At 42.6% G+C, this 25,965-nt stretch overlaps 1 protein-coding gene across 2 annotated transcripts in view; it reads left to right on the top strand.

Annotated features, from left to right (window-relative positions):
• The window catches only part of LOC130438674 (zinc transporter ZIP11-like), a 173,520-nt gene that overhangs the window by 140,739 nt on the left and 6,816 nt on the right, over window positions 1-25,965 (top strand). The window lies entirely within an intron of this gene.

Below are 25,965 nucleotides of genomic sequence, written 5' to 3'. Positions count from 1 at the left end.
GCTTAACGCTTGAAATTATTTTTATATATACAGCTGCAGAAAACATTTTGAGACCACTCCAAATTTTTATTTCAAATCAGCACTTGTAGATGTTTTGTGGTCCTTCCAGTCAGTTGTCTCTTGTCTGTTGAATTTCAACAGAATCGAACCTAATCGAATCGGAAGTACAGAAAGTCATCCAACGGCAATGTAAAAGACTGACAGCATGACACATGAAAACTATGATAAAAATGGAGGTTATTACATAAAAAAGTTATTTTTGAACTTTCCCTAAAAACATGTACAAATATTTCTGTTGTATTGCTTAAAAGTGAATATGAACTTGTTTTCTTTTTTACTATTTGAGGTCTGACAAAATACCGAGCATCTTTGTTACCTGTTTCTTCCTTTTTCATTGTCTACAAATAAATGCAAATAGAAACAGTATTTTTATTTGAAATTCGCAAGAAATTCTGTTAGTAGTTCACACTATATAATAGTAAATTCTGAAAAAGTTAAAATATATAATAAATTAAGTTCTATTTTATTTTAAATTGTAAAACATTTACATTGTTTCCATAATTTTTCAATATGAGTTATTTCATTATTCTGACGTATTATTATCCATATAGAAAAACGATAATAAGAAAGAATATCTAGCTTTTACTACAGTAGACCTACTATAGATCTCTTAATCTGCTCATCATGGCTCTGTGGTTTGCTTTCAATACCATATTGCACCTAGCAGCATAAGGAGAACTGTTCTGGATTAGCCTCCCAATCAGTTTAATCTCTTTACATGCATACTGACAGCTAAGTGTTTCCTATGTGCATTCTAAAAGAGTGATGTCTGTGCTCAATAATCAGATACGAGGAGAGACAGATGGATGAATTGTTACATAGCTTGCTCGGAAAGTAAACAGAGAGAGCAGTTTGTGCTCAAACGTCGTTCTGTGATGTGTTGAAGTGATGATACAGAATAAGAAAGAAGCCTTTGTCACAAACCTCGCACAAGAGAGAGAGAAAGCACTAACCATTTAACTCTGTTTTCCTACTTTACTTTACCCATATTTAAGTCTACTGTTCTACTGAACTGGAATCTGCTCTGTAGTGTGTAAATCACACAAAAAAATTACTACTATAATTATAATAAGTTATAGTCGCTATGAACTGTGGTACTATGTCACATCTAGTGTGAACGGTGCAACCCATAAGGCACAACATCACAACATTGCAAGAAAACCGCGTTTCTTTCATTGAAGCTTGCTGTGTATCGCCTGCATGCATCGCTAGGACCAAAACTAAATAAAATAAAATATATATATATATATATAAGATATATGTGATGCAACGTCACGTCACATGTGACGAGGTAATCGATTACCGTACAGTATTTTGTAGATTGTCAATGTTTGTCGATGCATTTTTACAGCTCTAACACTCCCAAAAAAGTAATTTTGAACACATTGTTTGTCATTTTGAACACATTATGTGTTATTTTATGTTGCTTTGTAATGAATAAATAAACTGGATAACACAAATTGAGTAGAAATAATATAGTAAAAAATGTTCGGTTATTTTTCACCCAGCACTGTGTTGTTGGCCCAGAAAATTGTTTATATTTGACTCAACAATGGGTTAAAACAACACAGATAAATTGTTTGTTCCCTTTTGACCAACGATAGGTAGAAAATAACACAGCATTTTTTTTGTACAAACCAGTTTAATACAAAAGTTTTTAGAGGAAATATATCTCAACATATTTAATTTTGACTAAGTAAGGACATACCAATTTAAATAAATCTAGACTCAATCAAATCATTAATTTCAGTATTATAAAAAAATGGCGCTTTTCTGAAACTTTAAATGACCATATTTCAGGATTTTAAAATAATCATTATAAGTCACCCTTTATATTTCCCACTGGATTTTACAAATATCTAACCATTAAAAAGTATTCACTTCAACTTTGACCACACTCTACTTTTCCATGTCCTGAAAACTGAAAATTTGGACAACCAAGTTCAAAAGACAGCATCGATATGTATATAAAATCTATTTTGTATGTTTAAAGATTTAAGTTGGCTTCTATCTAATTCTCAAAGTTCCATTTGTTATATCATAAATTTGATTTATCAGTATAGAAACTGATTGTAAAAAGACTTTTAAATCTGTCTCATCTTTTTGCTCAAATGGAAAAATGCACTAAATTTGTTAAACAATGAAATATTGTGCTGTCAAAGTTGACAGACTGTTTATAATATTTTTCATTGGACTTTGTCCAACATAGACAACATGTACTGTACTCTTCTGAATTATACTTTAACAACATATTCTATATACTCTTATATTGTGTATACAATTCTGCCATATTTTCTGCTGTGCTCTACTTTGTCATGTTCTTTTAAAACACCTCTTCCTTTGTCCTTTGCTATGATCTTTATTTCCAGTAACCTCACCTGTGTAATGGAATCAAAACTTGAATGATCTTAGGATCTTTAGGTTTGCTGTTTTTAGGAACTAGGGTAATCCCAGATCTACTTTAATTCATTTCTGGGAAGTTGAGTACATTTACGTTATTGTGATTAGTCTTTAATAATTAAGAGCGCTGGCTGGAAATCACAGAGATCTAGAAGGAAGCCATGTAACATCATGTTTTCCATTCATTAAAGAACTAAGTCTCCAAGTGTTTCGTTTTCAGAATGAAAATACTCGGCAAATAATTAATAAAGTACATGACAGAGCCGCCCAGTCTGTGGTAGTTCTTACAACAGTCATGTTTACAGTAGAAAAATATCAAACTTTAGTCATTCAGGTTTTTGATGACTCAAGATGGTTTGAATGTCACCAAATTTGTGTAAAAAGAACACCGCAAGTCGAAAATCTTACTCCTTTGGGTTTTGTGTGGGGCCAGACACAACCAATGTCAACTTATTTTTAATGTGACACCCTGTTTACACTGAACAGCTGTTATACACAGACTTAAGTGGTATGGATAACATTATTTCTCCTTTTCAACTAAAAGGATGGGTGGTTGTTTATGCAGAGAGGGGTATGAACATCTTAACCCGACCCCAATCCGTATGTTTTTCCAGTTTCTGAAATTGCAACCTCAGTCCCCTCCTTCGCTTTCTTGTTCTTTCTCCATCCTGAACCGCTAAGACAGCCAGTCAGTCAGACAGTCTTCTCTCTCTCCTCTAAAACAAAAGTCTGTTTGTTTTCCAGGGGAAAGCCACTCTTCTTTTTCTCTCTCTTTCCCAGCACTCTTCTCCCAGTCAAAGCAGTCCTTGCATTCCCCACTACCCACATACTCAACCGGACTGTTAAAACCAGATGCTCAAAGGCTCTTCAAAGAAAGAGGGGTTTATCTGGTAACTTTTTAACTGTTGTAGGGACCATTTGATGTGTTTTTGACCCGAAAGACTTTAGCTAGACTACTTTAGGATTTAGCTTTGATTTTACCGCCCAGATGTGCCGACTTTCAGGCTTCTGTATTTTACTTCCCTTTTTACTTTTAAATTGAGAAATTGTAGTGTAGTGGGGAAGCTTTGGTGGATGTTCCTTGCCAATACACACAAAATTAGAGTTTGTGCTTGTATGTTATGATGTTTCTTAACAAACTTTATTGACGTGCTCTCTGCTGGCATCATTGAGGTTGTTGACTCATTCTTCATCGCATACAACAGCAGAGGTGACGTGACCTTGGAGTTGTCAAAACATTTCCCAACAGGTTTATTTTAATGCTAGGGCTCAATGTGATGAACAGCAATAATATTTGTCAACCAGTCGCTGCCTTTTCTGTTTGCTTGATCATTCCAACATTAGTGATATAGTACTGAATTGTTCACAAATTAATTTATGAAGAAGTTCTTAGGAATGAGCCAAGTTCTATTTAGAAGTGTCATCAGTTGTGCATATGGTATAATACATTTAGACTAAAGTGAAAATATGAAAAAATATAAAAATAATTTGAGTAGCTCCGTGAAATAAAGATCAGGTATCATGCTGTGTCATGCATTCTGACTTCTTTACACTGTTAAACGTGCTGGCTTCTCATGCTAAACATGGTCAGCTTTTAAAAAAACGAGATGGACATATGACATAGGATTTCTGTACTTGCTACACTCACCCAGCACTCCAACTTGTTTCAGATTTTTTTTTTATAATTCTGGATCCCTGTGTTGTCAAAGGGATCCCATTTATTTAATTGGCCACCCTCCCGGAAAAGCACGGGAGGGCGAAAGAAAGAGCCTGCCCACGAGCCAACTGACGAGCGAGACGCGCTTACAATCAAAATCATACACACTGTGTCAAGATTGGCTGTGCTGCGCTGGAGCTCGTTACTCTTTTGATAGTGAAGTTTATGTGTGTCTGTTTGTTAATGGCATTTCAGTGATGGATGTTATATAAACAGCCGATATAATGCTAGATTTTGAGATCGTTTGAAACTGATAGATGGGGCGCACCCAGTGCTAAAAGATGCTGGACATGAACTGCATGCGTTAAGTCAAACTAGGTCATATGTCTGTGTATTGTTGGCAATCCGCATGTACATGCATATTAGGGATGCAACAATACAGCTCACCTTTGGTTCAATACGAACCCATGGTTTTTTGGTTCGGTTCTGATGGCTTTGCACATTAAAGAGTATTTTCATTGTTCTATGCTTATGTGACAGGAACAGTAAAAAGTTAGGATGACAAATTAAAATGTTTTATTGAAATTCTCTTTATTTAACTTGACTTATTTTATTGTCTTTAAGCAAAAATCAACTTACACAAATTCCTGGTGTATTGAATAAATGCGATTGATGTAATGGAAGTAAACTTGCGGTGCATGTAACACTGCAAACACTAGCACTCAATGGGAAAGCCCAAAGATAATATTTTAACAAGGTGCGCCACTGCCATTGCTGAAAGCAGGGTTCTTAAGGGGTATAGGAGTGTAGGAGGGGTGTGAAACAACACCGGTGCAGATCCAGTGATAGTCCTGTATGCAAGAATTAGTGACTTCAATCTGACACAGGCTTCAATCGGTAGCCAGTGGAGAGAGATGAAAAGGGGTGTCAGATGAGCCCTTTGGGGCTGTCGGAAGACGAGGCGTGCTGCCGCGTTCTGTACCAGCTGGAGTGGTTTTATGGCCTTTGCAGGAAGAGCAGCAAGGAGAGTCTTGCAGTAGTCCAACGTTAAGATTACCAGGGCCTGGACAAGGAGTTGTGCCGCATGCTCGGTGAGATAGTGTCTAACCTTTCTAATGTTGAATAAGGCATATAGGCATGACCTTGTTGTCTTTGCAATGTGATCATTGAAGGACAGCTGTTCATCAAACACGAGTAGTTCTGTCTTGGCAGGGTTCAGCTGAAGGTGATGCTCTTTCATCCAAGCTGAGATGTCTTCTAGGCAGGCTGTTATGCGAGCTGCTACAGTGGTATCGTCTGGGTGAACGAGATGTAGATCTGGGTGTCGTCAGTGTAACGGTGATAAGAGAAGCCATGCGCCCGTATGAGATGTCCCAAGGATGTCTTGTAGATGGAATAATGCAGCGGTCCAAGCACAGATCTCTGAGGGGCCCCAGAGATCATGTGGTTTGCAGTGGACACCGAGCCCCTCAATGACACCCTGAAGGATCTGCCAGAGAGGTAGGATTTAAGCCAGCGGAGAGCCTGAGATTTCTAGGGATGACATGGTTACTAGCAGTATCTGCTGATTGATCATGTCAAACGCTGCAGATAGGTCAAGCAAAATCAGGACCATGGATATAGATTCCGCTTTTGGCTAGCCGCAGTGCATCTGTGACTGATAGCAGTGCAGTCTCAGTGGAGTGGTTTGTTTACATTCCTGATGTGCCAAATTCAGAAATAATCACTTTAGTACAACGGGAATACAATAAAGCCAGCCCGCGTATGCTTGTCTGCATTTTATGCTCAATAGCACATTGCTTTTCGTGTTGCAGGCCGCCTCGCTTCACCACTCGACCTCCACTTGCTATAAGATATTACTTGTGGGGATGCTTTTATCTATCTCACCACACAGACATTCAGACAAGCACTGACAGAGCCAGTTCAGAATGTAATTAAGCGCACAGAAATCATTTAAACTCAAAACCTGAAAACGGCAATTCACTCGTAATGAAAGAGTATTAATGAAAAAGTATGTGAACACTTTGGGCTTACTTGGATTTCTTCATAAATTGGTCATAAAATGTGTTCTGATCTTCATCTAAGTCACAGCAATAGAGAAACACAGTCTGCTTAAACTAATACCACACAAACATTATACGTTTTCATGTTTTTATTGAACACAACATGTAAACATTCATAGTGCAGGGTGGAAAAAGTATGTGAAACTTTGGGTTTAATAACTGGTTGACCCTCCTTTGGCAGCAATAACCTCAACCAAACGTTTCCTATAGTTGCAGATAAGACCTGCACAACGGTCAGGAGAAATTTTGGACCATTCCTCTTTACAAAAGTGTTTCAGTTCAGCAATATTCTTGGGATGTCTGGTGTGAATCACTCTCTTGAGGTCATGCCACAGCATCTCAATCGGGTTGAGGTCAGGACTCTGACTGGGCCACTCCAGAAGGCGTATTTTCTTCAATGAAGCCATTCTGTTGTTGATTTACTTCTATGCTTTGGGTCGTTGTCCTGTTGCATCGTCCATCCTCTGTTAATCTTCAGTTGACGGACAGATGGTCTTAAGTTTTCCTGCAAAATGTCTTGATAAACTTTGGAATTCATTTTTCCATTGATGACAGTAATCCGTCCAGGGCCTGAGGCAGCAAAGCGGCCCCAAACCATGATGCCCCCTCCACCATATTTCACAGTTGGGATGAGGTTTTGATGTTGGTGTGCTGTGCCTTTTGTTCTCCACCCATAGCGTTGTGTGTTCTTTCCAAACAACTCAATTTTGGTTTCATCTGTCAACAGAAGGTTTTGCCAGTAGTGCTGTGGAACATCCAGGTGCTCTTTTGCAAACTTCAAACGTGCTGCAATGTTTTTTTTGGACAGCAGTGGCTTCCTCCGTAGTGTCCTCCCATGAAGTCCATTCTTGTTTAATGTTTTCCTTATTGTAGATTTGTCAACAAAAATGTTAGCATGTGCCAGAGATTTCTGTAAGTGTTTAGCTGACACTCTAGGATTCTTCTTCACCTCATTGAGCATTCTGCGCTGTGCTCTTGCAGTCATCTTTACAGGACGACCACGCCTAGGGAGTGTAGCAACAGTGCTGAACTTTCTCCATTTGTAGACAATCTGTCTTACCATATGGACACATGGACATCAAGGCTTTTAGATATACTTTTGTAGCCCATTCCAGCTTTATGTAAGTCAACAATTCTTGATCGTAGGTCTTCTGAGAGCTCTTTTGTGCGAGGCATGGTTCACATCAGACAACGCTTCTTCAGAACAGCAGACTCAAAACTGGTGTGTGTTTTTTTATTGGACAGCTTTAATCAACACATCCAATCTCATCACATTGATTGGACCCCAGGTTGGCTGACTCCTGGCTCCAATTAGCTCTTAGAGAAGTCATTAGCCTAGGGTTTCACATACTTTTTCCACCCAGCACTATGAATGTTTACATGTTGTGTTCAATAAAAACATGAAAACGTATAATGTTTGTGCGGTATTAGTTTAAGCAAACTGTGTTTCTCTACTTTTGTGACTTACATGAAGATCAGAACACATTTTATGACCAATTTATGAAGAAATCCAAGTAAGCCCAAAGGGTTCACATACTTTTTCTTTCAACTGTAGATTAATATGCCCTAGTGCAGGGGTCAGGAACCTTTTTTAACCAAAGAGGCATTTTTCCAGTTTGGGTTCATTTATTTTTGCAACAGAGCCATTGCAAAAACTTTAACATCTTTCAATGTCTTCAATACTAATATCTTGATTTATGTTTACAGTCTCACTTATGGTCCCTATGGGGATTAGTTGTTCTTTGCCTTCGATAAGAGAACATGTCCACAGACAAGGCAAAAATGGTTAAGCAAATGAAACAGTGCATAAATCTGGGCCTTTAAAATATTACATCCATGACTTATAAATGTAGGATCTGGCCAGACCAAAGGTGACCATTTGGGGCATCGTAAAACATAATGACCTCTCAGCACGAGTCCAACCGGTGCCAGCAAGTCTCATCCAACTGCCCTCTCTTAAGCATCCATCATTTGGTCAGGATAGATTCTAACACCCTCCCTTGGACTTCAAAGTCCCATCGGGGAGGATGGGGTGTTTCTCCAACGATGGACCATTTGGCCTAAAAGGAATGTGGCCTATGTTTCCATCTCCTCTTGAAATGGCATGTTTTATATCTAAATGTTCTCTCTTCATTCCTTGAAAGATGATGTATAGCACAGTAATGTGTTGTATACAATACTCTTTTTATGTCATTCTAAGAGTTTTACAGCACCAAACTTCTAAATGATCCTAAATGTAAATGAGCTAATAAGCGAAACAAAGAAACTTGATTTTGCGCCTAAAATCATCTCATCGCATTGGATCGCCCCCCTTGGATGGGCATGAACCCCTCAGGCTTAAAACATCCGTGAACGGAGCAATCAATGCTCTTCAGAGTTCGCAAGTTTCAAGAACACCTCCTGAGACCTGTCTCTCTCTTCGGAGACAGTTTTTTCCTTTCGGCAGTCACTTAGGAAAAGTTTGTTTCTGGCTTCATCCGCCAATCCGGCTCCAAGAAAGGACCCGACAGATCGAAATCACCAGGACTCTGAAAACCACTTTCCACGGGCACAAGACCTTGTCCACACTCAAAGGAAACCAATGCAAGTATAGAAACTATATTCTAAACAGCTGCGTTTAAACCGTAACCCTTTTTACAAGGAGAGTGTCCTCGATTGTTCATGCATATGTGAATAGCTGTTTGTAATACTGCCACCCCTTTTGTTTGTTAATCTCTTACCTTTCATTACGGTTTTTATGTTTCATGTTACGTTTGTCTTAATGTGTTATATCTAGTTAGTTTTTATGTTTCCCCTTTTAGTATAGTTAATAAACCAGCATTTGTTATCTACAACGAATTGTTGCTGTATCTCTTTATCACATATTAACGTCACTTAAACTGCTTGATTTCGTTATAAGTTCTGGAGCGGTACTGTATTACAGTAAGAGTGTTATGTTTCCAAGGCCAGGAAAGTAATATTTCTTAGATTTTATATATGATCTGCTGATCACTTGGTGGATGAGTGAATCTAGTTTTGTCGCTATTATTAGGTCTGCTGAATCCGATAAAAGTCTATAAAATAGGTATAGTTAATCATCATTAATTATCTGTATTATACTGTGATCAAACTCAAAGTTCCCCGAAATACACTACATAAACAACTTACAGGTTTACTTTAGGCCTACATTCAATTAAACTTCACTATCTAACATAGATATTAATATGCTCTGTATTTTTCAGACCTCAAATACGGCAAAGAAAACGTCTTGGTTACGTATGTAACCTCAGTTCCCTGATGGAGGGAACGAGACGTTGTGTCGAGAACGACAGATGGGGTTCGCCCTTGAGAACCAATCAACTCTGACTACTATAGAAAAGGCCAATGAAATTTGGCGAATGCAATTTGCATGCCGGGCTCCGCCCCCGGAAATCCGGTATAAAAGGAGGCCGGCGTGCAGCATTCACTTACCTTTGTTCTGAAGAGCCTGAGACCTCTCAAACTGCAGCAGAATACGATACGTGTTCGTGGCATAAGGGACACAACGTCTCGTTCCCTCCATCAGGGAACTGAGGTTACATACGTAACCAAGACGTTCCCTTTCTGTCGGTCTCTCGACGTTGTGTCGAGAACGACAGATGGGGTTGCCTATGGAAAACGCCACAACGCTGTATCGCGTCACAATCTCTAGCGAAGCGACGGTAACAAGCCTGGGCGTGTCATCTCGAAGCTTTCGTGAGACTGTAACCTTCCAGTGTGGTGGTCGGGGGGTTCCAGAGCTTTCTTGGAGAAAGATGGGTACAGCCCTGACCGGTAACTTTCACGGACGGGGCCTTAGCTCTCTATAGGCGAGAGGCCGTCCAGATCAGTTTACACCGGGTAAGCGCGACTCTTAATCAGAGAAGCGCTACAGAGGCCACCTCCTACCCGTGGGGAGGAATATGGTGGATATAGGTATGGTCTCGTCCTTGGAGGAGAACGCATGGAACGTGCGGACTGAGTAGTTAACCGCGAGGTGGAGGCCCACCTGGGGAAGCTCATGGGTTACCAGGAGTGGGAACCATTCTCATGAGGATACATCAGACGGAACAGCCCACGGAGGGGGTGTTACAGACGTCCGGTAGCACTAGGTCCGGTTAGAGCTATCTGTGATAGCTCACATGGTATCCCGGCCTAAGGGGGAAGGCTGCTCTGCCCAGCCAGCCCCCAGGGGGTGCTTGTTTGGTGATGGATGGAATGCCTATTCTTAACCAGTGTCTGGGTAAGAAGGGAGGCTGGTGAGGTACCAGTTTCTTAGCGATGTGTTCGGGTAAGAAGAAAAGGTAAATAGCACACTGACCCAACCTGTTAGAGGGTGGAAAGGTGCTTTCGCAGGCATCGCCCCCCCGGATGCCAGTCCTACATGTCGCCACGCAGGACGTGGGCTGACACCGGGTTTACGCGAAGGTTGTTAACCCTTGCGAAGGTGTTTGGGCATAGCCCAACCCGCAGCTCTACAGATGTCTGCTAGAGAGGCGCTTCTGCCAGTGTCCAGGAGGTGGCTAAACTCCGTGTGGAGTGAGCCCTCACTGCCAATGGGCATGGGAGATTCTGAGATCGGAATGCCGTCGTAACGGCGTCCACGACCCAGTGCGCCAGCCTCTGTTTGGAGACAGCCTTCCCCTTCTGCTGTCCTCCAACAGACACGGAGCTGGTCAGAGCTTCAGAGCTCTGCGTGCGGTCCAGTACGTACTGGACACAACACTAATCGGGTTGGGTCTTCCTCCCCTATGGGGAGCGCCTGCAAGTTCACCACTTGGCCCCGGAGGGAGTAGTGGGAACTTCTTGGGCACGCATCCGGGCCTGGGTCTCAAGATAACGTGAGAGTTTCCAGGGCCGAGTTTAAGGCAATCCAGGGACACGGAGGATGCTCGGTGGTCCCCTACCCTCTTGAAGGAAGTGAGCGCCGTCAGGAGGGCCGTCTTACTCTATGAGGAAGATCGGAACCTCCGAGGGGCTCTTTGGGGGGCCCTGAGGCTCCCCAGGACCACTTAGGGTCCCAAGAGGGTATGGAGCGGAGATGAGGCGGATTCCGCCCTCTCGCTGCTTAGGAACCTGGTGACCAGGTCGTGTTGCCCTAGAAACTTTCCACCGACTGAGTCGTGATGAGTGGCAATAGCGACTACATACACTTTCAGTGTGGAAGGGAGATGTTAGTCTCCAGTCTCGTGAGGAGGGGAACACAATCCTGATCAAGCACCTCAGTGGGTCTTTCTCGTTGAGAAAGACACCAGGACGAGAAGAGGCACCGTCTAGAGGCGTGTAACCGCCTAGTAGATGGGGCCCTAGCCTGGGTGATGGTCTCAGCCGTATAGGGGGAGTAGCCATCTTAGGATCTTCTCGTCCCGTCTAGAGACCAGACATGGGTGTTCCAGAGGTCTGATCTGGGATGCCAGAACGTGTCCTTCCCCTGAGAGAGCAGGTCCTCTGTCAGGGGAATGGTTCAGGGGGAGTCGCTATCCAGAGCATCGGCTCTGAGGCCAAGTGCGGTTAGACCGGTGTGGTGTAACCAATAACACTTGGTGCTCCTGCTCCCTGACCTTGCACAGAGTCTGTACAAGAAGGCTCCTGGGGGGGGAAGGTGTGCTTCCGCCCATCCCGCGGCCAGCTGTGCGCAAGGATATCCGTGCCGAGGGCAGGGACTATCAAGCGGGCAAATGGTGGTGTTACGGGAGGTGAACAGGTTTTACCTGGGCCTACCCGAACAGCCTCCAAATGAGCTGGACTGCACGGGGGTGGAGTCGCCACTCTCCACGAGGCATAAACTGGCGAGAAAGCACGTCGGCTGTCTAGTTCAGTTTGCCCGGGGTGTGTGGCCTGCAGGGAACGAGTCACCTGTTGACTCCACCGGAGGAGGCGTCGAGCAAGTTGTGTTTAGCTGCTGTGTGCGAACGCCACCCTGACGATCTGTATTCGCTACAGCTATAGTGCTGTCCTCGGAACAGCACGTGTATGTCTCGCACGAGAGGCCGTAGCCTGCTCAGTGCAAGTAGCATAGCCCACAACTCTTGGCAATTGATATGCCAGCGCAGGCGGGGGTTCGTCCAACACCCCACCTGCGTGCCCGTTGCACACTACACCGCACCCCTGCAGGGAGACTTCAGTCGTCACCACGACCTGCCTCATAACCTGCTCAGAGGGACCTGAGTCCGTCGAAAAAGTCATAAAGACTAGGGGTTATGGTGCGTCGGCAGCAGGGCGGCATCACCATGCGCCTGCTGCCGGTGTGCCACGCTCTCCTCGGAACTCGACTCTGAAACCAGTGTTGGAGCGGTGTCATGTGCATCAACTCGAGGGGTATTAGCCCGCGAGGACGCCATGTGTCCCAGGAGCCTCTGAATTGTTTCAGGGGGACCGCTGTCTGCCTAAAATGTTCATTTCAGACAGTTCAACACTGGTTGGGCACAACTGCGGACAGGTGTGCCGACATGGTGACAGAGTTGAGTTCCATACCGAGAAAGAGGACGCTCTGCACTGGGGAGAGCTTGCCCCTCTCTTGGTTGACCTGGAGTCCCAATCGACCTAGGTGCCGGAGCACCAGGTCCCTTTGTGTACATAACAGATCTCGCGAGTGTGCCAAGATAGGCCAGTCGCTGAGATAGTTTAGTACCCGCTCGCCTTCCTCCTCTCAGGGAGAAAGGGCGGTCAGGGACAGACCGAAAGGGAGGACTCTGTACTGATATGCCCGCCTCTCGCACGCGAACCGTGGGAACGGCCGGTGTCGAGGAGGATCGAGACATGAAAGTAAGCGTCCTTCAGGTCGATTGCCACGAACCAATCCTGACACCTCATAGATGTCAGGACGCGCCTCTGTGTGAGCACCCTGAATGGCAGCTTGTGAAGGTGCTCTGTTCAGGGTACGCAGCCTTTGGGGGCAACCCGCCGTCTTTCTTGGGAACGATGAAGTGCGGGTGGTGACCCACTGAACATCTTGGTTTTGAGGGACGAACTCGATGCCTGTTTTGCCAGAAGGGTGGTGACCTCTACCCGAAGTACGGAGGCGTCCCTGCCTCTGACAGAGGGAGAGATGATGCCCCGAAACTTGGGTGAGTCTCTGGCGAACTGGATCGAGTAACCAAGACGGACCGCCCTCATTAGTCAGCGAGACAGTGTGGGCAGCTCTCGAGCTCCCAGGGACTGTGACAGGGTGACCAAGGGGACGGTCTGCTTCATCATTCCCACGGGGGGTGGTTCGTCGGCTGGCGGAGCTAACCATGTCGCGGGGAGTCCCCGGAGGGAAGGTTTTTGCTCCGCCTGCTTACCTGCCTGGCGGGACAACGGCACGCACTGTCGGTTTGAGAGTGGTGACGGCTGTCGTATGTGTACGACCTCACGCCTCGCCAGGGTGTGAGGTCGGTTCGCCGAGCACAGTCCAGTGGAGTGTGCGATCGGCTGCAAGTAAACCCGGGGAGAACAGAAAACTCAGTGAGTAAGTGGGCGCCAAGCCCTAACAAGGGCCCGGCTTTGGTGACGAGGCAGGAGTCGTCCCGTACCGACCGATCAGAGCCGTGGCTGTGAAGGTTCGGGCCCGATGTTGTTCTCCCTGGGGTCTTCCCGTCAGTGTCCCTTCTCGCGAGGAGGTTGCTGACGGGGTGTAGGTTTCCCCCTCGACCTCTGCTTCCGGGGTGCCGCCTGTGGGGGCACAGGAACCGGAGCCGATGCCGAAAGGGTCCTGGGTTGCAGGGAAGCAGACGTCACGTGAGATCTCGGAGGCCTGTAGGCGGCCGAGTCGCGGCGTGAAAAAAATGTGGTTAATTGCCACTGTCTGCTTCGCCGTCAAAAAACTGCTGAGCGCAGTCCTCGACGGTGTTACCAACAACCCACCCTGCGAGATGAGTGCATCAAGAAAGCGGACTTCCTTGCTGTCACTCTTCTGCACAAGGTATAGCCGGGGGTGTCTCTCCTGGACCACTACCGTGGACATCGTCCGACCCAGGGCCCGTGCCGCCGCCTTAGTCGCCCGTAGAGCGCTGTCAGCGGTGGCACGGAGATCCTGCATTATACCCGGGTCGGCCTTACCCTCGTGGAGCCCTCTCAACGCCCTGGCCTGGCGGACCTGCAGGATGGCCAAGGCATAGAGAGAGGAGGCAGCCTGGCCCGCAACATCGCAAGCTTTCGACACCAGTGATGCCGAAGTCTTACGTGTTTTGGACGGTAGGAGTGGTCGATCCCCCCCCAGGTGGTAGCCGTCCGCGGCACAGGTGCACCGCAGGCGGACGTTCCACCCGGGGGATCTCGACGCAGTCCTTGGCTGCCTCACCATCGAGGGAAGTAAGGGAGCCGGAGCTGGTTTCACTGGAACGGTCCGTGAGTGGAGCGTTCCAAGTTTTACACAGCTCCTCATGCACCTCCGGGAAAAACATGGCACCCGGGGTGGGCGCGGTTTGCACCGCGCACCGACCTCGGGAACCACGCATCCCCGGGTTAGCACGGATGACATCACTTCTGCTTCCTCCTGAACTCGACCGCTGGGGGTGGAGTTTGGATTCGGCAGAGTCGGATGCCAGTCTCCCTCCGATGCTGCGAGCGACATCTCATCTACGTCACACATCGTTTCCGAGTGTGTGCGTGAGGATCCGGACGGTATGCCACCGCCGGTTGGGGAACGTTCAGAAGAGCGAATCGGGGTGCGATCGGCCCGTGAGCACTTGGCTGGCGGGTTTACGTTCGCAGAGTTCCCCGTATCACTAACGCTGCTAACGTGGGTGGTCATCGGGGCCGTAGCCACAGATGTCACAGCCCGGGTAGCAGACGAAATGGTGGCTGGTTCCCGTAGGAAGACAGCCACCCGTGACCGCAACTTCTGAATGACAATCTGCCCGCAGTGCAGGCAGATGTGTCAACGAACGCTGCTTCAGTGTGCTGGACGCCCAGACACCTAATGCAGCGATCGTGTCCATCCCCCTCCTCGATGAGGGTGCCGCACCCAAGAGAACAGCGGGACATGCCGCGCTGGAGAATGCTCAGTCAGTCCTGAAAAGGACTTTTAGAAAAAATCTCTAACACCTCCGGAACCGCCGAGACGCCCAGGGGAAGGTCGCTGCAGGAAGGGACGATCCGCTGTAACACGTCGTAGCACCAGCGTGTAGTTGTAGAGGATTGAATCCTGAGTTGTACTCATGAGCGATGGCTCTGAAGAACAAAAGGTAAGTGAATGCTGCACGCCGGCCTCCTTTTATACCGGATTTCCGGGGGCGGAGCCCGGCATGCAAATTGCATTCGCCAAATTTCATTGGCCTTTTCTATAGTAGTCAGAGTTGATTGGTTCTCAAGGGCGAACCCCATCTGTCGTTCTCGACACAACGTCGAGAGACCGACAGAAAGGGAACAAGTTCATATTCACTTTTAAGCAGTACAATAGAAATATTTGTACATATAGGTACAATTAAATATATATTTATATATATATATATATATATATATATATATATATATATATGTGATTATCTTGATTTTCATCACAGTTTTCATGCATCTTATCTTGCTGTCAGTCTCTCACATTGCTGTTGGATGACTTTGTCACTACTGAGGTTTGATTTTTTGGTTAAATTAAAATGTTGTAATGGTCTCTTTGGAATCTTTTTCCACATGTGTACATTGCACATTATGTGTATTGTAATATTATTGCACATAAATGATAATGATAAAGTTCTTGAAAACATGGTTACATCAACTACCTTAGTACTCTTTTTATCTTGCATGAAACATTTTACATCTTGTCTACAACTGACCAAACTCTGCTTTGGTTGGATGGGCTTAATTGACAAGCGTTTTCTTTCTTGTGGGCGGGCACTGAAGTTTAAAATCATTGGTGTTCCCGTAAGCAAATCACATAACGTTTGGTTATGACGTATGTTATGCACCGGCTCAGCCGCCTTGAACTTCCACTGTAAACACAGGTAACGTTATGCGGCGAAAACAAAATCCTTGAGCAAAATAACGGAGTTAAGATGGTTGTGAACAACTTTTGCAGATAATGTGAAGTAAATCTACGCATCCACGAGACTGTCACTTGTGTACTGGCAGAAGAGAGTGTACTCCACAGGGTATCCAAAAATAATGTGCTTTTTTATTAAAGATCCAAAGAATAAACATGGACTCAGGAACACAACACACAGTAACTTAAAACAATAGCAGACAAGGAACTGAAAAACACACAGGGCTAAAATACATGGGGAAACGCAATCAAGGGAAACTGAAAAAGGTGGGGGACAAATTAACTAAAAACGACATTAGACACAGAAGGCAAACACAAACCAAAACAGAAAACAACCATGACATTACCCGTCATTACATTACATCCTCGCGCCTAAACAGTACCAAGTGTTGAGGGGGGGTGGGCGTCCTGGAGGCTGGTGCAGGGAACACAGGACATGGTGGGATTGGAGGCCTCCGGGACGATATGTCCGTCTCGGGAGGCCTGGAGGGCGCCGGCCTTACCAAGAGCCAGACGACCGGTCTGGCCAATTGGGCCATCCCACCCGTATGGCGCCCCCCCAAAAAATATTTGGGCTGAGTCCAGGTGCATACAGGGAGGCCGGATGGGACTGGCTGGGCAGAGGGCTATGCCAGCTGGGCAGCGGGTTCTGGCGGCTGGGCAGCGGGCTCTGGACAGAACGGGCGGGACCGGCTGGAAGGCCTCTGGAAGGCGGGACGGGACCGGCTTGAAGGCCTCTGAAAGGCCGGACGGGACCGGTTGAAACTCTGGCGCCAGACACCGATGGGAGTCATCATCCAACCCAATCACAAAGCACGCATTCAGGGAGCGATCGTCCCATCTCACCTGATGGCTGAGCTCCAGGAAGTCCTCCACGTTGAGCCACAAGTAATCCATACCTTTTTAGGGTCTGCTATTCTGTCATGTGTGTGCTGGCAGAAGAGAGCGTACTCCACAGGGTATCCAAAAATAAGGTACTTTTGCTTAAAAAAATCAAAGAATAAACATGGACTCAGGAACACAACACACAGTAACTTAAAACAATAGCAGACAAGGAACTGAAAAACACACAGGGCTTAAATTCATGGGGAAACGCAATCAAGGGAAACTGAAACAAGTGAGGGACTAATTAACTAATAGCGACATTAGACACAGAAGGCCAACACAAACCAAAACGGAAAACAACCTTGACAGGTACAATTAGTGCATTTAAATTAATATTTGACAGTAGTGACAAACAAGAAAATATTTGCAGCCAAATGTCAAAGTTAGGATTACTTCTGTTAAACACAGCTCTACATTAATTTCGAGTCCGTCGGAAATGCTGCAACTTAATTGCAAGATTACAGCATGACATGGCAATATTCAAGGACTGGAAAAGAAAGGAGCCACTGACCTGTCAAAAGGGTGCAGTTCGGTAACAGTTGATAAATTCAACTTTTCCCAAAACCTGTCGGGAGTAGGCCAACAAGCCCACAACATCACCTCCATTCAAAGTGTTAAACACACACATTCCTCTTGTTCGGGCTTCAGTTGGCAAATGCCGGGATTATTCTCTACAACAGAGCGAATAGCATCCCGTGTCTCCATGTCCGCTGTCGTTTTAGATTTTCCTAATTACGATCTTAAATTTGGCACTTAGCGTCTACGACACGGCTCTCAGCCCTCCATCTGTTCGCTGGTTGGTAAGCTGGTACGAAGCCGGAGATAAACGGGGAGAGGGTTTGCTGTATCCGACTAACTACAAAAGCGGAATGAAATTTAGCGGAATTACAAAGTCTGACGTAATCAGGCTACAACTAACATGGCTGTTAGGTTAAAAAGATATTTTAAAAGTCATTTCAGAATAAATTTGCTAATCTCAAAAAGGCTGAAAGGTGTAGGCTCATTTTGTAGTTCATGAGGCCTAATGCATCAATAAAGCCCACACAAACACACATTTTTATAGCATAAATTCATGACCATCTTTTCTCACCTATGTAGCTATAACTTAGTCAACCTGAGTTGTTGTAATCAGCATTTGATGAAGCATGCTGATGTGTTATTGAAACTGATCCGTCAGTGTTTAGTGTTTGGAGTTAAGTTTCAATAAGCTGCGTCTGACTGCAATGATTGTTTACAAGCTCAGCGAGTATGCTTAACTAAACACACATGCCAAGAGGAATTCTGCCATACAATGGGCCTTTGCAAAATATCATAAACCGCTTGTCAGCCAGGAGCAAAGAACGTCAAGATTTTTATTTCTTGTTGCATTGACATGAGTTGTAAATTCCTCTTTCGCCGTCTGAGAATAAAATAATTTGTTTTCTCATATATATGGTTTATTTTTTAGATACTGTATTAAACCTTCAGATCTAACCTCATTGTTGGGGTAATGCTTTCTACACACTCAAGATAGCTTTAAGTTACAAGCTTTAGTAACATTACATTTGTATTAGATTAACACATTAAAGCCAAGTGACTTTTCCAATAAATTTAATACCTTTCGGGTTACTTTATTTATGTGCCACTACATTTAAAGGTCACTCCACCACTCCTCTCTCACTTTCGAAGCACTAAGGTGGCTGACACAGGGCTAGCATAGTGTCAAGTTTTTGCTTCTTTGGCGAAGGAGATAACATATTTATGAAACACGCTCTGTAGAGCAGATTGTCCGTTTATGGCTACTGTGGAAATTACATGGTGAATTCCATGCAAGTGGACCTGCGGTGTATATAGATAGAAATAGCTCATTCTAAGGTAATAAAAATATCCTTCATATGTAAGGTCTTTATACACCTTTTAAGACATACTTAGGTATACTATATTGTATTTCTGTCAATTGAACCTCCAAAAATTTACACACCGCACCTTTAAAACCAATTTTCACCCCAAGTTAAGTGAAGGAAACGTTGATTTACCTAAGCATTGTTGTCATATGTGAGAATGATGGGTACTCTATTACAGTCTTCAAAATATTTTCTTTTGTGTTCAATAGAACAGAGTAATTCATACAGGTTTGAAACAACTCAAGCGTGCATAAATGGTGACAGAATTTAAATTTTTCAGAAAATTAACTATGTTATCTTCCCAAATACTCCTTTTTTTCTTTTTATTATTCACAATTTCCTTGTCTGAAAAAAAAGTACCGTGAGGCTGTATTTTGCCCTTCCCTTTTTTATTGGTTTGTTGTAAGTTGTCCTGCAGAGGAGGGCTAAAAATACCTGTCCATTGGACAGTCAGTATAGTCCTACCTCATTTTTTTGGCTGACATCATGTGGTGAAGAGTTGTTGTTGAGAGGGGGAGAGGAACTTTTTTTAATGAAAGATTACAAGTGTAAATTAATAAAAAATGTATAATGGCATGTATAAATCAATTATAATAATCACAACGACACTGTGTAAATCACTTAGAATTTCCTGTTTGATTGCATGGTGACTTTAAGGTCTCTCTTTATAATATATTGTGTCACTTTGATCTACCACAGCTCATCTGTTTAATGAATTGTGGATGAGTTGTATATACTATATACTGCTGACGAGCTGACAAGTTGATTCAGCTTCTGTTAATCCTCTTGTGTTCTATGATTCAGATATAAGGCCATATTGTTTTGATTCATGTTTCTCATTTCATTTAATTGAAGCAAAAACAGGTCCCTTGTCAAAAAAGCTGTGGCTCCTTCAGCTGTAAGGCAGGATTTTTATTCAGCAGTCACTTTGATGAGCATCATGAATTATGGGTCAATGGCATCACCATATTGGGAAGACTATAACACATTCAAGAGAATAGGAAGCTAACATTTCTCAAGTGGTTTCATTGGTTTGTGATTTACAGGTACAGTATTTGGAGATTAGAAACACTTTGTCTCCACTTATAATCTTTGTAGTTAGACACGAAAACCGTTCATTACTATTGAAGGAATTGTAAATGTAAATCAAGGCTCATTTGTGAAATCTTAAGGATGTTGTGCCTTTTACAAAAAAAAAGCTATTTACTTGTGTGTGTTTATAGAGCAGTTTTGCCATTCCCAATATGGCGGCTCTGTTGACCAATCACAGCAACTTTTTTGCATTTCTTGTATCTGTCCACACCCACCTTATGTGATGCTCATTTGAGAAGTGTCAAACTGACAGAGGATGTGCGGAGCGTTTATCCTTCGAAATATGTATTTCGCCAGTAGTCAGTATATCTCAGGGAAATGTGATGTAATGAGAACCAAAGTTGAAAATAAGGGCAGAGCACACATAGAGAGGGAGCAGTGAGAATGCAGGAGAGCTGGACTGATGGCTCTCTATCTAAATGTTATTCTCTGCACCCCTCAAAGAGCACATTGTGCTTTGAATCTCAAAAACATAGGGCCCCTGTTCTCTCAGCTCTCTTTCTCTCATCCATTTCTCTCCCTCTTTCTGTATATCCCTCTATTTCCTCTCATGGCGCCCCCACCCCGCCCTGTTTTTTCCTTTGTAAAAGGATAGAATAAAGTCATTTAGTTCATTTTCTTTCATTTTTTTCTTAGTTTTATTTGTTTCTGAAGTTGTTAAGTTATCTCAAATTCCATATGTCTAATTCATTTGTTAATTTTTATCATCTTTTTCATTGGAATCACAATTCTTGGCATCTACTGTATGACCTACTGTCTCAAAGTTTTTATTTTGTGGTATATTTTGTCTGTTAACTTTTTGAAATTGCTGGCTCTCTACTGAGGTTTCGAGATACAGGCTTCCACATACTGATCTCATACGGATTTTCACAATATATGGAAGCAGTTCTGAATGTGGGGTCGGTAAAATCTAAATCTTTAGATTAACAATTTCTAGAGTTATTAGTTAAGCAATTTTAGAGTTTAGCTAGATTTTAGAACACATTGTTTCCCAATGAACTGCAAAAAGTTAAATTTACAGATTTGGCTTTCCCCTAAAACAAAATTATTCTCGTCCTACGCTGACGACAGTTTCCAGATTTTTATCCAATGATATCTTGTTTTATCAATTTCTTATCAAGCTGCAATCAGTTACTATCGCCTGGCTATTGCCATCTTTGTTTAAAAAATAAAATCAGAAGGAACTTCATGTACTTCGGTTTATTTTTAGTCACAGACTTTCTGTGACTAAATGTGACAGAGAGCTCAAATCATAAATCATTATTATACATTTGCCATTGTGAATTGTGGTAAAAGATGCTTCTAGAACATTTATGGTTCATGCTCTCAGCTCATTAACTGATTTTTGTTTTAACCTAAATATTTTCAGCTTGAATGCTGAAATTTGTTTGTTGTAGTAGCCCTGTTTACAGTGCACGGGAGAAAAGTGTTTTGTGTCCACATTTACTTATGACTATACTTGAAAAAGGAAAAAAAACATGTTCTTTAGTTTGAAACAGCTTGTAAATAAATAAGTCTTTGTATTATTAGTAGTCTCGCAAATTTTGTCGATTAGGCTAAAACAGACAGATACCAGAAGATAATGGAATATAATGGAAAATACGCGTTATAACATTATCATGCTATGTAGGCTTTAGCGTGAATGTTCATGTACATATGCCAAGGCAGTCAGTAACAGTGACCAGGAGAAAGACGAGCTGTGTCGCCAAAGCAAAATCTCACATTCGTGGGGCTGTAGCGATGTTTGATTTGTCCTAACCTGTCAGATTTTCCTACCGCAGGGCAAAATTTAATATAATCTAAACCACATCGACAAAATTAACAGGTGGGGTGATTTTACAATGCAAAATATCCTGTCAGATAGTCCTACCATTTTAAAATTAAACACATAAAATAAAATGCCTGGTATGATAATCTGATGGGTAGGATGAAATTAAAGGACACCTGTAACATTTTTCTATGGATTAACTATGCGCTTTACCTGATGAAAGAAGTCACTGCAAAACTGGTTGGTGCGCATGGCCCTTCTGTGTGCACGTGTGCCTGCATGCTTGTTTGGCACTTGGCGGGTCCGGACCAATTCCCTCCCTGTCCATATCCGCAGATTTATTGTCTGCGCAACGTTGCATGAATTCCAACACATCCGATATTATTGAATATCGCGATGATTTTAAAAGAAAAAAACACATCGCTCAGACTTATTAGTAATACATTAGAAGACAAGTTATTTTGTATCTAATCATAAGGCAAATTGAGATTCTCAGCTCTACTACAAATGATGTAGTGTTTATTGATGTGTTTTCTATGGCGATCATTAGGTGGTACTTGGAACAACTAATTTTATTAAAGGTGGTTCTTGATCTGAAAAGTTTGAGAACCACTGCCTTATGTAGTAAATAAATATGTTGTGCCATGTCCAAATACAGTTTTTTCGTAATAGAAATTTCAAATGTGGTAATAATTTTTTTACCTTTTTTTCCCCACTTCAAGCACAGAATGTAAGTGCTTTAGAAAAGCTTCAAACTACAGTATTCATGATATCAGTACTTAAATTCCTTGGAGATTAAACCCATGCCATGAACTACTAGCATACTCAGAAAGCGCCAAATATAAATGACTATACTGGTTTGTAGCATAGTGTGAAAAGTGTTTTGAAGCTTTTATTTTACCTTCAAATAGATTTCAAATAGATCAAATCGAGAAGCTCTGTTTTGCTTCACTGTTGCCTAGAAGATAGCTGCTTTGGGGCATTTCCAAGATGGCCACTAAAAAACTGCCTTCCCTTAAATGTAGGCCTATTTTGGTCTTAATATACAAATTTACGCAACTATGGGTAAAGTTATGCTCTGGGTTTTGCCTTCTTAGAATCAAACTAATGTGAATTGACAAGCCAGCACAAACACTGGGGTCACCATCTTACACTTGCCAATAAAAATTTGCATTAATGTCCTGAACTTTGTAAGACAAAAAAACATCTAATAAAGTTTTGTATTTTGTTTTGTGTTGTGATTAAGTCGGCAAGGCAACAAGATTTTTTGTCCTCTATTGTACAGAACAATGAGTCACTATACAATGTGTCCACCAATATTTTTAAGCGGCTAGAACGACAAGCGCTCTTCTGAAAACACCAGCTATGGGCACTTGATGTTTTTTGGAGGTGTAGACTTTTTAATCTGGCCATTTTTGTCGACCCTATGTGAAATATCAAGCCCTATTCTTTTAATGAAACATTATTTTAATGGATTTTAACTGCTAGGCTCCAACAAGTACAGCACCATAAAATTTGTCAAATATTTATTTCTGGAGTTTTGTTCCATTTTGACAATCTAAAACAAATATATTTTTTTTATGTTTAGATTTAATGCAATGTGTATACACGATTTAAAGGTGTGATGAACTGGCCTTGTTTATTGTTTTATACTGTTGTATTATACTGTTGTATGAGGTCTAGTTATGACGTTCGCGTGATTTTTACATTCAAAAACATCAAAATCAGTTATATAAGTAAACGCCCACCCCTTTGATTGGATAGCAGTTTGTGTACTTGGAGGTTTCTATGAATTTGGTTAGAGACTTAACGTTAGGTTACACTTTAGCACAATTCACAGTTTTCGCACCACATTAGTGTTATCTGGAGACCTCCTGTGATTTAAAAATCACCCCCACATCAGTAGTATATGTGACGCATTCGCACGGGATAATTGTAATCAAATTTACTGACTTTTTTCCCGGATGTGATGGCAAGGCTTTAGATTAAAGTTTGTATAGCCTGTAGTTGTAAGGTGTTTAATGATATATGACCGTACCTGAGACCCGCGAACCAGACAAAAGATCACCGTGTATGCAGGTCTCAAATGTTACGAGAGTTTCCATGATAAACAAACAAACGAGAGACTCCTGGTAATTTATGGATATCACCCATCACCCGAAATAATTCCAAAACACTTCCAAACAGCCTCCATTATTCACAAACGGTGGATAAAACCTTGAAAAAATATATATGAGCCTGCCAAATCACAGAGATACCGATTCCCACGAGCTTAAGATCATAAACAACCTCTGCAAGTATTACAAATGACTAGAGTAATACTAATCTTGTGCGAATAGTGCTCAGGGCACATCAAGCGATCTCTAACAAAGCAATAGTGATGCATATTACAAAAATGTTTTACTTACATAAGATTGCTGCACCATTCCTATTGGATCCAATATTGATGCCATAGCACCTTTATCTCATTTATCTCATTCCACAAATCCAGTGTCGATCTCTGCCTTGTTCACAAGACAGAGTCGGAGAATCCTCGGAATCCTCGGAGAAATGAAATGAACAAATGCTCCATGTCTTGATGTCATGAATGCATGAATCAATGTCTCTGCATCTGACAGTGACAGCATATGACGTAGTTTAGATATATTCTTAAAATGAAAAAATGCAATTTTACAGGTGTTGGCGACATGGCTCTCAAATGACAGATTACTATCGAATACAACGCCAAGATTCTTAGCTGATGACGAGGATTTTATGGAGCATCCGTCAGTAGTTAACCAGTATTCTTGGTTGTTACGTATGGCGGTTTTTGGTCCAGTAAGTAACACTTCTGTTTTGTCTGAGTTCAGTAGTAAAAAATTGTTACTCATCCAGTTTTTTAAATCAACTATGCATTCCTTTTTTTGATTGAACTGCTGGGTTTCATGAGGCTTCGAGGAAATATAAAGTTTAGTATCATCAGCATAACAGTGAAAGCTTATTCTGTGTTGCTTTATTATATCTCCTAGAGGTAGCATATATAATGCGAAGAGCAGAGGCCCTAACACTGAGCCCTGTGGTACACCGTACTGGACTTGCGATTTGCGGGACTCATCATTTTTTATTGCTACAAATTGAAAACGGTCAGATAAATAAGACTTAAACCATTTCAATGTTATTCCATTAATGCCGACGTACTTTTCGAGTCTGTGTAGGAGTATGCTGTGGTCAATGGTGTCAAATGCAGCACTGAGGTCTAGCAGCACCAATAACGAAATACAGCCACGGTCAGACGCTAAAAGCAGATCATTTGTAACTCTGATCAAAGCAGTCTCTGTACAGTGACATGCTCGAAATCCAGACTGGAATTCTTCATTAATGTCATTCCTTTGGAGGAAGGAGCATAACTGAGTTGAAACTACTTTTTCAAGAACTTTAGATATAAAAGGTAAATTCAAAATAGGCCTGTAATTCCCTAGTTCTCTTGGGTCGAGTTTGGGTTTTTTGACAAGGGGCCTTATAGCAGCCACCTTAAATGCTTTAGGCACATGTCCTAATGTCAGAGATGAGTTAATAATACTAAGAAGAGGATCTATAATTTCCGGGAGCATTTCTTTCAGTAGTTTTGTAGGTATAGGGTCTAGCACGCATGTTGTTGATTTGGATGATCTAATGATTTTAGAGAGTTCATCGTGATCTGCTGTAGAAAATAATTGCAATTTCTCCTTAGAGGTGCTGTTGTTAGTTTGTTCAGCGGGTTTCACTTCTGGTTGCATTGTTATAGTTTTTTCTCTAATGTCTTGGATTTTACTAGTGAAGTAGTTCATAAATTCATCACTGTTATGCTGATAATCAGAATCTGAAGTCGCTTTTGTTAATTTAGCCACGGTGTTAAATAAAAACCTAGGGTTGTGATGGTTTTCTTCCATTAGTGATGAAAAGTAGGCGGATCTAGACGTTTTTATGGCATTCCTGTATTTTCGAGTACTATCCTTCCATGCTATACGAAATACCTCTAAATTAGTTTTCTTAATGTTCCGCTCCATTTTACGGGACGCTTTCTTTACAGCCTGAGTGTGTTCATTATACCACGGTGCTGGGCTGCCATTTTTAATCTTTTTAAACGCAGAGGAGCAACTGTGTCTAATGTTTCCGAGAAGATAGAGTTAAAATTTTCAATAGTAATGTCAAGATCGTCATCGTTTTTACTCATGCTAGATATT

This window comes from Triplophysa dalaica, chromosome 17 (assembly GCF_015846415.1).
Source record: "Triplophysa dalaica isolate WHDGS20190420 chromosome 17, ASM1584641v1, whole genome shotgun sequence".
In the NCBI taxonomy this organism is placed as follows: Eukaryota; Metazoa; Chordata; class Actinopteri; order Cypriniformes; family Nemacheilidae; genus Triplophysa; species Triplophysa dalaica.
The sequence above is the reverse complement of the archived record's forward strand: the minus strand, read 5'-3'. Positions and strand labels throughout refer to the sequence as shown.